This window comes from Amblyomma mixtum, chromosome 3 (assembly GCF_055824585.1).
Source record: "Amblyomma mixtum isolate Tamu chromosome 3, ASM5582458v1, whole genome shotgun sequence".
Classification (NCBI taxonomy): domain Eukaryota; kingdom Metazoa; phylum Arthropoda; class Arachnida; order Ixodida; family Ixodidae; genus Amblyomma; species Amblyomma mixtum.
In genome coordinates, this window is record NC_143014.1 from 406,293,243 (window position 1) to 406,308,251 (window position 15,009).

At 44.7% G+C, this 15,009-nt stretch overlaps 1 protein-coding gene across 2 annotated transcripts in view; it reads right to left on the minus strand.

Moving 5' to 3' along the window:
* The window catches only part of LOC149357499 (uncharacterized), a 76,453-nt gene that overhangs the window by 32,050 nt on the left and 29,394 nt on the right, over positions 1 to 15,009 (minus strand). The gene's annotated exons all lie outside the window — the stretch shown is intronic.

The following is a 15,009-nucleotide window of genomic DNA, read 5'->3' on the forward strand; positions in this document are numbered from 1 at the left end:
AAGCCCTCCATTACTGCGTCCCTCATAGCCTGAGTCACTTTGGGGTGTCAAATTCCATTAACCCTTTGAAGGTTTTTGCCGTATATGTACGGCGGCGGTTTTCTGTCCCGCAAGGTCTTTGCCGTACGGGTACGGTTTCGATCTTCCGTTTGAAATTTTGCGCCAAAAGAACAATGCGTGCTCACTGGGGGGTGCTGCCACCTCTTTGGACTTACAACAAGTGTTTGAATTTTGTGCTGCCTTCTTACGGAGATAAGCAGAACTTATGTCTAGCTTTAGCGCAGCGGCACAGACTGCGGCAACACCCCTTTTGTAGTTTTGGTTTCGCCGCGTGATCGCAACGGAGTCGCGCGAAATTTGAGTTTTCTTTTTGGCAGCACTATCTTGCAGTGGCTGCCGAAGTTGATCTCTATCTTTATTGGCGCTGCTCTTAGCTTGCTTACCACCGTTGCTCGCGAGGTATTCTCGCCCTCTGTGGCAACGCGCCTATGCGGTTTCGATTCCGCCGCGGGATCGCAACGGAGTCGTGCGAGGTGTGTGAATAATGAGGTGTGAATAACGGAGGTGTGAATAATGCCCTCTTCAGGTCTATTGCTTTCGAACAGTGATTTATTTTTCAGGGTAAAAATACTTTTCTTCACGTAATCCTCTTAACTGATTGTCTTCATTTCAAACGATCCGGAAATTTGTAATAATCACTCATTATGGTTCGGCGTGCTTGTGATTTCTAACCACAACACTAAATATGACACAAAAAAAAGGTCAATTTAGCAGTTAACGGAAACACGCATGGCCAATCACTCTTACAGTACCATGGTTCAAAATAAGGAAAACCTTGCCGACAGAAGTCTGATTTCAACATGTTCTCCATAAAGAGGTTCCTTCTTTCAAAGATTAGTTAAATAAGTTGAGGTGCCTCCCTGGAGCCAAAGCGTTGTAATCAAATCATATCATTCCTGCATTGACACAAGTTTTCTATCATTCCGACTGATTACACCATTGTTCAATCCTGTTTTGGATGCTGCTGCAATTATGCATGCATACGTTATGTGCCAACGCATGCTTTCACTATTGACCTAACAGTTGTTTGGTGGTGTTTTATGTGCAGTTTCATGATGAAATAAATTGAAAAAGCATTTCTAGTGCTTCTACAAATGAACTTGTGACCTCACCAGCAACTCTTCCAGTGTCGTCGGCCGGAACACCACTTTACACCCACGTGACGAAAGCGCTATAGATAGAAATATGGAGATGGAAATATCAATATGGAATATGGAAAGATGTAAGTTCTCAAATATAAATTCATTCAAATGATTTCCAACCATGCAACACACATATTTTATATGCACTTGAAATTCCAAATATTAGTTCACCCCACACCAAAGTTCTATCATTAAAAAATGTAGTGAAAATGGAGGGCCACATCCAGCTGCAATTCATTACGATACCAATCAAAAGATTATCGTATTATGCACAAAAGTGGTGCTCACCTTGAACATTCATTAAAGTAAGCTGTATGAGGGCATTTATGCAGCCAACAAAAGACTTTTACTCATATATTTTGAGCTCCGAACACACCTCCCCAAAATTAAGTACACCATTAAATGTTTTTGCGTTACACTAGACAGAAATTTTCACTCCGAATCACACGCTGATAACTTAAGCCCTAAGCTGGCACTAGCAGGCTATGGTCTCAAAGCTGAAGGCGTTTTCATCTTCCTGTATTAAAAACGATTTGCTTCTCTCTCTTTCATTCCCATACCGCATACCATTGCAAACCATGGCTTTGCACATCTAAAACCAATTAGGACCCAACTGCTCGACTGGAAAAATTAGAGGTGTGAATAATGCCCTCATCAGGTCTATTGCTTTCGAACAGTGATTTATTTTTCAGGGTAAAAATACTTTTGTTCACGTAATCCTCTTAACTGATTGTCTCCATTTCAAACGATCCGGAAATTTGTAATAATCACTCATTATGGTTCGGCGTGCTTGTGATTTCTAACCACAACACTAAATATGACACAAAAAAAAAGGTCAATTTAGCAGTTAACGGAAACACGCATGGCCAATCACTCTTACAGTACCATGGTTCAAAATATGGAAAACCTTGCCGACAGAAGTCTGATTTCAACATGTTATCCATAAAGAGGTTCCATCTTTCAAAGATTAGTTAAATAAGTTGAGGTGCCTCCCTGGAGCCAACGCGTTGTAATCAAATTATATCATTCCTGCATTGACACAAGTTTTCTATCATTCCGACTGATTACACCATTGTTCAATCCTGTTTTGGATGCTGCTGCAATTATGCATGCATACGTTATGTGCCAACGCATGCTTTCACTATAGACCTAACAGTTGTTTGGTGGTGTTTTATGTGCAGTTTCATGATGAAATAAATTGAAAAAGCATTTCTAGTGCTTCTAAAAATGAACTTGTGACCTCACCAGCAACTCTTCCAGTGTCGTCGGCCGGAACACCACTTTACACCCACGTGACGAAAGCGCTATAGATAGAAATATGGAGATGGAAATATCAATATGGAATATGGAAAGATGTAGGTTCTCAAATATAAATTCATTCAAATGAGTTTCAACCATGCAACACACATATTTTATATGCACTTGAAATTCCAAATATTAGTTCACCCCACACCAAAGTTCTATCATTAAAAAATGTAGTGAAAATGGAGGGCCACATCCAGCTGCAATTCATTACGATACCAATCAAAAGATTATCGTATTATGCACAAAAGTGGTGCTCACCTTGAACATTCATTAAAGTTAGCTGTATGAGGGCACATATGCAGCCAACAAAAGACTTTTACTCATATATTTTGAGCTCCGAACACACCTCCCCAAAATTAAGTACACTATTAAATGTTTTCGCGTTACACTAGACAGAAATTTCGACTCCAAGCCACACGCTGATAACTTAAAGCACGAGTAAGGTGTCCACTGTCCCGGGAGTCCAGTTATGTGCCTCTCCCAAAAATGGGGGTCATTTTCTATATCTATCTGTGTTGCGGCGCTATACAATTTTAGAGTCTGAGAAATGGGCAAAATGCGGCCCCCACCGCTAGGCAGCATCGTACAGTATTCAAACGCACTGGGAACCTCGTGTATTAACAGCACAGAACAGCACTTTGACACATTCCGCATCTAATTGTATACTACACAAATCCCTGGGTCATTTCTTGTAGGTGCTTTTTTTCAAGTTTTACGATTTTTTTGTACCCCTTCCCATTCAGTTATGCGCCGTGTCGCCACCACTGCCGACAGATGGCGCAAGTAGTACATGTCCAGGAAAGCTGGGCATGGGAGGGCTAAAACCTTCCCCGATTCCAGAACAGTGTTTCAATCTTACCATAGAAAGCATGCGTAGTGCTTGCAATACCTCCAGGAGTCCAGGAATGCGAAACATTTTCATAGCGACTCTACCGCAAATTGCCGCAAATGCACCCCACTTCTAATGCATAACACAGCTTTGGCCACCATCAGAGTGGTGCCTAAACGGAGAATTTGTACCGAAAATGTTTTCACGAAATTATAGCAAAGCATAGGCACTGGGCATTCTACACGCAAAGTATCAAATCGCTGTCTTCGCTGTGCTCAGGCCTTTCACTAGACAGAATTTATGTTAATTTTCATGAGGGTAGATTATTTTGTTTAAATTGAGCGTTGCGGCGGACAACAAGGAAACGGACGCGGCCCCTCATCTCATAGGTAGTAGAAACATGATGCTAAACTTAAAACAGAAGCTGCGCTCGGCTGGAGCGATTATTGGCGGAGAGCATTTGCAGCGAAACCGCAGTCGCCACGCTGCAAGCGAAGCGTGTCGCCCGTCCCAGCCGCATCGCTAGTGTGCCGCCTGGAGAGACCTCACAACCGTGCATATTGCGGCCTGTTGCCGAAGTGGACAGACAGAACCACAAAAACAGATTCCTGGCGGTGCTACGCTGCATCTTCGCACGCACTCCCCTGGTGTCTTTTATACGGTGTGATGTCTGACATTTAACAAAGAACTGAGGCGGTAAAAACAGGCCGGCAAAAACTTCCTTACGATCAGGTAAAACCTGGCGAGGTTTAGATGCTTAAACAACACGAAACAATCATCAACAGTAGCAAGCCGAGGATGAGAAACGCAGAACGATACGCGTGGAGCTGCGCAGTCCTTTCGTTTTGCGCTGCCATTTTGTCATTCTGCATTCCTTGTTGTCCTCGCGTTTTTCGCATCTCTTGAAATTCCCAAAAGAACTCCTCCACTGCTTGCTATAACCAGAAAAGCACCAGTAATCAAGACTACTCAATCCTGTGCAAGCGCACTTTGTTACATTCAGCAATGCCTGCGATACCAGAGAATCACAAGGCACCGCATCAACACCATATCGTCCCCAGCGCTTAAAGGAGCTCTGAAATGGCGCCCTAATAAAGCGGCGGTATGCATGGGATGCTAAAGCACGCCGCGTTAGGAATATTGTCCAGTAAGATTTTTTTTTAATGCACTTTGTGGAAGCTCAGTTATCTGTCGTCAGAATTTGAATTTCAGCGTGTTCGCGCCTTTCCCTCTCATTTTCTCACTTTTTTGCACGCCGCCTAGCGGTGCGGAGCTTCCCGAGCCGCCGGAGCTATGCGGCTTACTGGCCGCGGCCATGGTAGCTGCCTAAGGTCTGAAAGAATGTAACCAATAGCCACCTATCAACTTGTATACGCAGGTGTGGGTGACGGAGTAGGATGTGAGCATGAAAGATTCGCCGGGAAGGGCTCGCCAAATTAAGAGGGAAGGTGTTTCAGAGCCTTTCAACTGCCCCCTCCCCCACTGCCGCTGCATCTGATTGGCGGGCCTAAGTGTCAGTCGCATATGTCACTTACTCATCACGTGGCCGGCTGGCCTATTTTCACTGTTCTCTCATTGTTTTACGTCATCTGTGTTCAAATTTTGGCGCCATTAGGCGATGAGAGATCAGATGCCAGAAGTATTTCGCTCAATGATGCGGGAAGATCTGCATCCGGGAGATGGCTCCAATAGCTGTTCGTTATATCTAACCTACGCTCCGTACGTAGACGCCGTCCACAGACCCTCTGAATTTTAAATGGGAGCTGTGGGGAAGAAAAAAGGTTTTCCAACACCTCCTACATAAGAAACAAACGGAGTAAAACCACGAAACTAGGAAAATAAGTTATGACACAAATTTAGAGCAAATAATGCGTCGGTAAACTTGATCCGGCTTTCACTGACAAATGAGTGACTTCCCTCCACTTTTCCTCTCGACAAGAAAGCTTCATTTCATTTCCCCAAAGAATAATTCAGACGTACTCTACATTTGCCCTGCATGGAGATATTATATATATAAGTATCATGTGCTGAGGTTTTCCACGCGACTTCGCACCTACTACTAACCACAAAAGGGCATCATGCAAATTTAGCGTGTCCAGTTATAGCCTTTATTCGTAGAGTGTCGGTCTGTGAGTGGGAGCTCAATACACCACTTTAGCAGCGGTCAAGGAGCACTGAATTGATCCTCCCTTACCCTTGAGACAAGCGGATTCAGTACATGCCGATGCGATGTGTCATCCCTTGACATGCACAAAGAACTCATTATTTTATACTTTACTTACTGCCTTTTCAGCCTTTCCCGCTCGAGGAGCTGGCTGTAGTAACGCCGTCTTTCTTCCAGTCCCGACGAGGTGTCATTCTGACTTTAAGCGGCGATTTTTTGCGCCCCAAATGAAGTGCTTATCTGCAAAGTGGTGGAAATTCAAATTTTATTTGGATTAACTTATGGAGTTCCGACGTCATTCAAGCTGCCTTTTTTTTTCGCGGCAGTGAATATTTCTGAAGTGTGCTCTATACTCTCCCAAGTCCACTCTCCCTGCATTTCCTAACTTTTTTCTTTTTAAAATTTAGCGAGGGGCTAGATTCTTCTCCTCCAAGTAGTCAAGCTATAACAGAGGTTAGGCACCTGAAATGAATTGTACCTCACTATTGTCCCCACTCTGGTTCAGATGCTTTCCACACCAAGTGATCCTGGTCACTTTGCATGCTTCCGAAAATCCACCCCCTCCCGCCCTGCATTCTTATCCAACCCTTATTCCTTTCACTACTCCTACTGCAACTGGCGCCTGGAGCAACCTTGCACTTCCCTCTGCTAAATAACAAGCACAGGATGTCTGCCGGATCTTAGCTACTAACACCTGCCAACACCGTGCCCAAAACAACTCCATGTTTTAAGAATGCTCGAATCAATTACTGTTTATTGTATCCGGGAGCACCTTTCATTCATGAGAAGGCATTTCTTATATTTTCATTAATTTTTCTCGCCGGCATCACAGTCAGTTACCCCACGATTTGTGCGTACACTTAGATACTTGTATATCTCGCGTCTAAATACCTTCCAATCCCGATGTATAATCATTGGGGCCACCACTAAAAACTGTATGAAATGATGTCTGCAAGCATGGTTAGAGTCCTAAAACCTCCGCCTTCATTGAACGCATCTTCGCCAATGTCACCTCTTTTCACCCTTATGCTTCCTCCCACCCTTAGAGAGTGTGGAGATAGTGGTCTCAGTCTTAACGGCATACCTGCCAACCTGACCATGTGGAAATTCGTAAAACCGTCGCGGCAGCGGCGGCGGAGGGGGGGGGGGTGCAGCACGTTTTTTTTTTTGAAGTTTCTACGATTTAGCTTTTGGGGCAAGCTTACTCACATTTCACATCCGCAAGTGAAATCAGTGTTTTGGAGAGAGAGTAATGAGCGAAAACTCCATCGGCCCATTGGATTACAATTTATTTTTGCAATGATTTTGCTGTTGCAGACTTTGCCTGCTTGAGAAACTTCTCTGTGTAAGTTTGCTCAAAGCATGTTCCACTCTGGTGCCCTTTCACCATCTGCAGGCTTTCGAGTGTTTTCTCACAGACAGATGAGCGAAACTCCGTTGGAGTTTTGTTGACAGTGCTGAATATCCTCTCGCATTCAGCATTGCTGTGGGGAATGGAGAGGATGCCCAGCATAACCACTGAAATTCTGCTAAATCTGAGCGATCCGTCGATATCTTTAACATTTCCCAATTGTGACCACTGCACGTCGCACCTTGGCTCATTCAATATGTCTGCTGGAACCTTGTATGCCTGCAAGTTGGCAAACTCCACTTCAAGTCCGTCGACTGCCTCTTCTCTTGATTCGCCACTCTGCTGGGGCAGAATAGCAGGGAACGTCATAATAAAATGACGTACGCTGCTGAATGAAGCAGTTTCTAGACTCTGCACTTGAGCAACTTCAACCATTTTGAGGTTGGCGTCTTCTAGAGGAAACTTGTGGTGAATATAATCACATGCTACTGTGAAGTAGAGACGTACGGCAGAGAAGAACTGCTCTCTCTCATTTGTGCTCAGCGTCTCAACTACAGAGTAGGTTGTGCTGCCAATGACTATGTCTTCATCATCTTTTTGGTTCTCCTCAGCTCCATAGGCAACTGCCAGCAATGAATGACATCCCTTGAGAACACCTGGGCGCACAAATCTAGTCAGGAGGTCCTCGAAAAGGTGGTTTAAGAGGGCCCTCAGTACATGAATCTGACGAGCCTGTGCCTGAAGAAGGCAGTTTGTCTTCTCAAAAAGTGGTATTACAGTTTGGAGAAAAAGACTGCATGCCCTGCTTAGCTCCGATGACAAAAAAAGAAACAGGCGCTCTTCACGGGTCAGGTGGGTGGCTTCTCCAGATTCCTCGGCATGAAGTTTCAGTTTCTTTGCTTGAGGTCCAGAGTGAGCTCCTTTTCTCTTTAGAGAGAGTCCATCACCGTCGGCGTGTTTCTTTCCGAGGTCTGCAGCAGTCTTGGGAAGGTGTGCAGCAGACTTTGGTGTTGGTGCAGAGTTCTTGGGGGTTTGTGAAAAAGTCTTTGGAATCTGGTAAGGCTCTAAAAACAAGCTCTGCTTGTTGCACTGCTTTGTTTCTGATAAAAAAAAAAAGCTAAGAAGTGGTTTCCACTGGTCGAGCAGCCTTTTCAAACACTTCCCCAAAGACAGCCAACGTGTCTGCAAATGCTTCAAAACTAGGGGTGTGCGAATATCAAATTTTTTGAATACGAATCGAACACGAATACTTGTTTCCGAATATCAAATCGAATATCGAATAATCAAGGACAGATGCATTTAACCACTACAAAACATTTGAGCACCCAAGAACATCACAGTTCAACTATCAGTGATGAAATGAACACAAAAGATGTGTGTGGCTGCACAAAAAGTATCAAAGTCTCGAACATTATTCATAGAAGAGTGGAAATATCAGAGAAGATGGCTAGTACACAGCATTGATTAAGGCTAGCTTGCCATAAGTACAAAAGCGCGTTGCTGGGATGAACATAAAAGGTTGTCGTGAAGGAAAACCGGCTGCTCCACACGGTCAGGCAGAAGTAGCTAGTTCCCTTCTAGCTGAAGAGACTTCTCCAGCCACAAAAATGCCCTCTCACTTGGCACTGAACTGGCACGTATTGAGAGGTATTTCGTGCAGAGCTCTGACTATACTAGCTTCGCAGGCATAGCCACAAAGAAGCTCACCAGCATAGTCAGCAACTGCATGGCCCAACGTTACGCATTCCTCTGAGCGCCGCTATATTGCTGTCTCTTTTGATAGGACTTGCGGACCGAAATGAACGCCGGTGCTCGCAATAGAATATTCGGCTGGGTAGGAATATTCGCGGCGGATCGAATATTCGAAACACGAATACTTACATTTCGAATCAAATACGAATACTATAAATATATTCGAATTATATTCAAAAATTTCGAATATTCGCACACCCCTATTCAAAACCTTCCTGACCTAGACATCATGCATCTTTTGGAACTCTTTAAGTCGATCTTTCCTTTTCAAGCTTTTCTCCAGATAAAAAAAAATATCACTCAAAGCCTCATCAACCTTTACAGGAAGACATGAAGCTCCTTTTTGGGCGGCCAAGTTGATGAGATGGCACGGGCAACCAACCCCAATCAAAGCTGGTTGAGCCTCTCTCAATACTGTAGAGACGCTGTTTTTTTGCCGACCATGACATTGGCACTCTCCGAAGACAGAGCCAGTAGGTTTTCAAGAGGCAAATTCCGGGACTTGATCTCGGCCAGAATCAGCTTTCCAATCTTGTGGCCGCTCGCTTCCCCTTGGATTGTCCAGAGGCAAAAAGGCGGCTTTCAATTCTCCTAGTCTCTTTAACGAAATATATCGCAACAATAGGGTAAAGCTGTGTATCTCTATTGTTACTGCCATCCACAGCGATCAAAAATAACTGTTCTTTTAAGGCATCCAGCAAAGGAGTCTCCGTGCTGGCGGCCATTTCCCGAAAAATTGCAGTTGTCTTTGTTCGTCCACAGGCGTAGCGTTTGGCTTCTTCGCACCTCGGGAACATCTTCCCGAAAAGCGGTCCAGCATGATCGCTTACACTCAGCGGGATGTTGTGCTCTACTAAAAACGCCGTGAAGAGGCATTCTGCGCGAATCACACCGAGGTTGCTGTCGCTGCGTACAAAACTTGTCAGGCTTGGCTGGCTGTCCGCGGCTCGCACTTATCCCTGGTGCTTTTTCGAAGCGATGTGGACCTTAATGTCAGACTTGCCACCATGTGAAATGTTCACGTCACACGCACACGTGGTGCAAAATCCAAACTTCTCACCTTTCTTCGACGGCACGAAGCACGGAAATTCCAATGTGAACCACTTCAAAAACACTTGAAAGTACTCTCGCGGCTTTGAGCCCGCCATTGTAATGCTACGCCGCTACAGAAAACACGGGAGTCGCACTGTCGGACGCGGTAGCTGATGGCACGAAAGGCGAGGCCAACACAAGAAGTCCAAACAGCACTGCCCGCGCGCACAAAGGCAACAGGTTGGCAAAGGCTTAGCGGAGGTGCTACCGAGTTTTGGATATGGATTCGCGGCCCCAATAGTAGACGATAAAAGTCACTACAACGTTCCAGCTGCTGATGGTGATGATGATCGCGCGAGGGCAAACAAACACGTATTGCCTCTCGTGGCGGCGCACGGTACCAGAGTGTAGTTTTAATACATTGTCACATTTTTTTTCACAAATAATATATTTTTCGTAAAATTTCAAGTAATATTCGTAAAATCGTAAGACTGGTCGAAATTCGTACATTTCACGGGAAATTCGGAAGAGTTGGCAGGTATGCATATAACGCTCCGAAGCAACACGTGGGCAATGAAGCCGTGGTGGAGGAATCTGGATTAATATAGGTTATGTGGGGGATATTTATTGCGCTGGCAACGCACGCAACAGGATATTTTTGCACTTCACCTCTATCAAAACGCAGCCGCAGCAGCCGGAATTCGATTCTGTGATCCTGGGATTAACAGCCAAATGTCACAGCAACCTAGCCACCAAAATGGGCAACTACGAGTAGTCTAGGTGTGACCACACCAGTGCTGAATAGCACTTGACTAGTATACTGACCGGAAAGCAAGACAGGCTGGCTTCAAGCCAAGCAGTACACTATATGCAAGCCAACAGGCCCCTATTAGCTTCCACGAACTGATAAAAGAAGTATGAAAGCCGCAAAGGCACACAGAACACTGCAAGCTTTCGTTTACGCTGTATATTATGTATCTTTTTCGCCTTCAGATACACAATCCACAGAGCCCAGGCAGCAACAAAAAAAGAAATCACTTCCTGTACTGATATCAACAGCCTGCCACAATGAACCACTGCATGACCAAGACTAAACTCGCCCTATCCGCCAACTGCAGATAAGCAAGCAAAGAGGAAATAAAATGAAAAAAAAAAAACTCCCCGAAAAGGTTTTGACAAATAAGATATGTCGTATGCAGTACGTGAAAACTTGACATTGGCCGCAGTCAGAAGGACCGTACGCGAGCGCGTCTCAAGTCGGCGTCTTTTGCGCCGTCATTCAACGACGCATTCAATTCAGAACTTTCAAGCCTCTGCAAGAGCGCACGCCAGCGTGTCAAGTAAGCTGAACAAAATTTTCGAAATCACCGCGACGCCACGAATCGAACGGTCCCCGACAGTGACTGCTCAGAAAGACACAAACGGCTCAATTTTACTTCAGTGCAAAAACCTCGTGTGGACGCTTACCGTCGAGCCGGCGCAAAAGAATTCCCAACTTCTCACTTGTAAGAATGGACCGGAGAATGGTCCCCACTTCTTCATTCAGGGAACGATTCCCCATGGCCGCGTCCCACACTGCCAAGACATAAGAACACAAAAACCAAGACGGTATTAAAAACGAGAAAAAGCAATAAGAGAATGAAAAAGCAATTAGAACACTATTCGAACACACGTGCACGTGTGTATTCGAACAAACGTGCAAATTAGTTACCCAGCACACTACCCAAGACAATACATCAGCTTTCTAGTGTCTGCCAACAATGGTGACACTAGACCACAAAAGCCATACTTTACCCCTAAAAAACAACTTTTGAACCACCGCAGTGGCTCAGTGGTTACGGCGCTCAGCTGCTGACATGAAACATGCGGGTTCGATCCCGGCCGCGACGGTTGAATTTCGATGGAGGCGAAATTCTGCAGGGCCGTTTACTGTGCGATGTCAGTGCACATTAAGGGGGGACATGGGTCTTGAAACATTTTTTATTTACAGACCAAATGCAATGAAACTGCACAAACTTATTCAGTTTTTTCTGCTGATTTCAAATATGCAATGTGTTCATTTCTAGGCCAATTAGTTCCTGAGATATTAATATATATCATGCCATTGTCTGCTCAAACAATAGAAAAAAAATCGGCCACCAGAAATTTAATTTTAATATGGGATCTATATGTATCGTGTGCTGAGGTTGTCCACGCGACTTTGCACCTACTACTAATCACAAAAGGCCATCATGCAAATTTAGCGTGTCCAGTTATAGCCTTTATTTGTCGAATGTCGGTCTGTGAGTGGGAGCTCAATACACCACTTTAGCAGCGGTCAAGGAGCACTGAATGTCTCCTCCCTTACCCTTGAGACAAGCGGATTCAGTACATGCCGATGCGATGTGTCATCCCTTGACATGCACAAAAAAACTAGTTATTTTATACTTTACTTACTGCTTTTTCAGCCTTTCCCACTCGAGGAGCCGGCTGTAATAATGCAGTCTTTCTTCCAGTCCCGACGAGACTTGAAAATACGGCGTCGCAGAAGGGACATCATCAGGGCAGCCAGAGGTGATTTCTGCATAGAAACCACAAAAAGTGCTCTTTGCAACGCCAAAAAGCGAAACCTTATGCACATTTAAAAGGTGCCATTCTGACTTAAGCGGTGATTTTTTTTGCGCCAAAAATTAAGTGCTTATGTGCAAAGTGTTGGAAATTCAAATTTTCTTTTGAACTTATTTAGTTCTGACGACATTCTGGCTGCCTTTTTTTTTTCGCGGCAGTGAATATTTTTGAAGTGTGCTCTATACTCTCCCAAGTCCTAATGAATTCTGGTCGAGAGGACAGCGACATGTTGGATCAAGATTGCTGCCCAGCTCTGGGTTTTCTTGACATTCCCAAACTGTGTGAAATAGTGTGCCAGGTGCTCCACAGAAGGGGCAGAATGAATCGCATATGTCTTGATACCATTAGCTCATAAAGTAGGGATTGGACAGTTTGTAGCCGCCGGATGATGTGTTCTTCAAATTCGCTAAGGCTTTTGTGAGCTAGAAAATATTTCCTTGTAATAATCTTATCGTAATCTTTAGTTTCAGCGTAGCTTAGTAAAGGTGAGGCATCGTTAATGGTGTCAGAGAGAGGCTGCGTGCCAGATGCTTGGAGGAGGGCAGCTTGAGCAGCTGTGTTGGCCACCCCATTGGCCGTCGTTGAGAGGTGCCCTAGTGTCCAGACCATTGGGACATTCTGGGGATTGGACGTTTCGAAAATGTTCCAACATGGAACGCCCACACGGCCCCTAATATAACTACGTACCGCTACGTATGAGTCGGACATAATCGTTTCCTTGCTATTCTTGGATATCAGTGCGATAGCTGCTTCTTCAGCCGATGTGGTATCCTATACATACTATTTCTCACCGGAACAAGCTGCCAATTGGAGCTGCGAGTGCTCATCGTGATGTATTTTTATGGCTATTCAATGATTTGTGATTTAACTGTTCTTTCAAATATTAGTTGAACAAATGCACTGCTGCTTCTTTGGTTGTATATTATTTGTTTAATTTATCTGTCTACATTGCTCCTTTGTCAACCCTCACTCCCCCTTTGTTCTTTATCTCATGTGATTTTATTCAACTGCTCGTCACTTTAACATTGTACCCACTCCCCTGCTATAAAGCTTTGGTGCTGCAGGGTGTACTGAAAATAAATAATAAAATAAACTGCATGCTTGCCATGCAAAAGCTCGAAGGATAAACTTCTGAGTAAGAGACTAAAAGGTGCACGAACCCCAGCATAGCAGCACATGAAATGAGCTCACTGAGTGCCCTTTCAATCGTCCGCAGAAAACATGGCAGAGATAGGCAAGTTGTCTACTAGCGCTGCTTCATGGAACCCCCGAGAGAGAGCCCATCTAGCTGTCGCTCCTTTTAAAAAGCAGAAGAGCCTTAGTCATGCAGCCAAACTTCAGTTTGGTTTCCTGATCGTCCCAGCAGTGCAGCCTGCATAGAGATCCAGCAGCCTATAAGCTAGAATTTCTAATAAGTTGCCGTAATTATCGAGTAGTCATGTCTGAACACGTTGAAGACTAAGCTGGAAAAGGATGCCAATTTCATTGAAGTGGAAAGATTCCATACATTCACTATCCGGGGTGGAAGCAGGCTCCAGCTTTTTGGAGAAGGCACGGGAGCACCAAAAGTGTTATTTTGGAGCAGCTTTGGAGCAGCAAAATCCCTACTTTGGATCAGGTTTGGAGCACTTTTTAGGCTATTTCGGAGCACTTTTGGAGCAGACTGGCGACATTTAAATGCAACTGAGAGCAATTTTGTTTGCAACTAGTCCAAAAACTACATAGAAAATGATCACGGATCCCACAGGCCCGAATTAATTAAAAGGACAGCAATTGGTCTGAAGATATTAAGGCGGAAGCCTTTAATGTCTCATCGTTGTAAGCAGCAGTTGTCGACAGAAATGTCACGCTTTTCAGTTGGTCGAAATGGTCGTGACGTCACAGTGCGCGAATTTCAAACGGGGCCAATTATACTTTGGCTAGTAACCATGCAACCAATTGAAGGGATCGAATAGTGATGCTCCAAGTAAGTGGGACTGAGCTTAGTTAATTGCTTAATTACCCAATTAGCCTAATTAACATTTCTAGTCAGGCCATATAAATAAATAAAACCGAGTAGGAAATTGGTCGAGCTCGGGAATCGAACCCCGGTCTTCGGAGTGCGAGACGAGCATGCTATCCACTCCGCCACGCCAGCTCGATGGTTTGGAATGAACAAAGGCGCGTCTAGTGAATACGGTGTCTTCGCTCACTGCCATCCTCCTCCCTTCCCTTCCGGCGGGGTTTAGGTGTCCACCGAGATATGAGACACAGATACATTTCCTTTCCTCAAAAATCAATTTACCGACGAGCGAGGCGTAGAACCGAATGGGCGATGGCGTTCTATGGACTCCCCGGCAGCGTTGAAAGACGCTGTCTTGTTCCACTCTTAGAGGCGAAGCTTAACATCTTAACCACACATCAGTGACCACATTTTAGGTCAAAAAAGTGCCTCCCTGAATTTTGTGAAGTGCCTCCCTGAAGTGCCTCCCTGCCTCCCGAGATATGTGAGACAGTTACTGTGTAATTTCCTTTCCTCAAATACAATTTTCATTTTCTTCATTACGGCCCTCTTTCTCTTTCTTCTTTCACTCCCACTTCCTCCCTTCCTCTACGGTGCGGTTCAGGTGTCCACCGAGATGACAGAGAATTCCTTTCCTCAAAAAGCGTTGCGTTGAAAGGGCAAGGCATCGGTAGCATTCCATCGACTCCCTGGCAGCGCTGTTCCACTCCTAATGGCAAAGCTTAAGCGTCATTAATTAGCAGTTAATTAGTATTCCAGCATTAA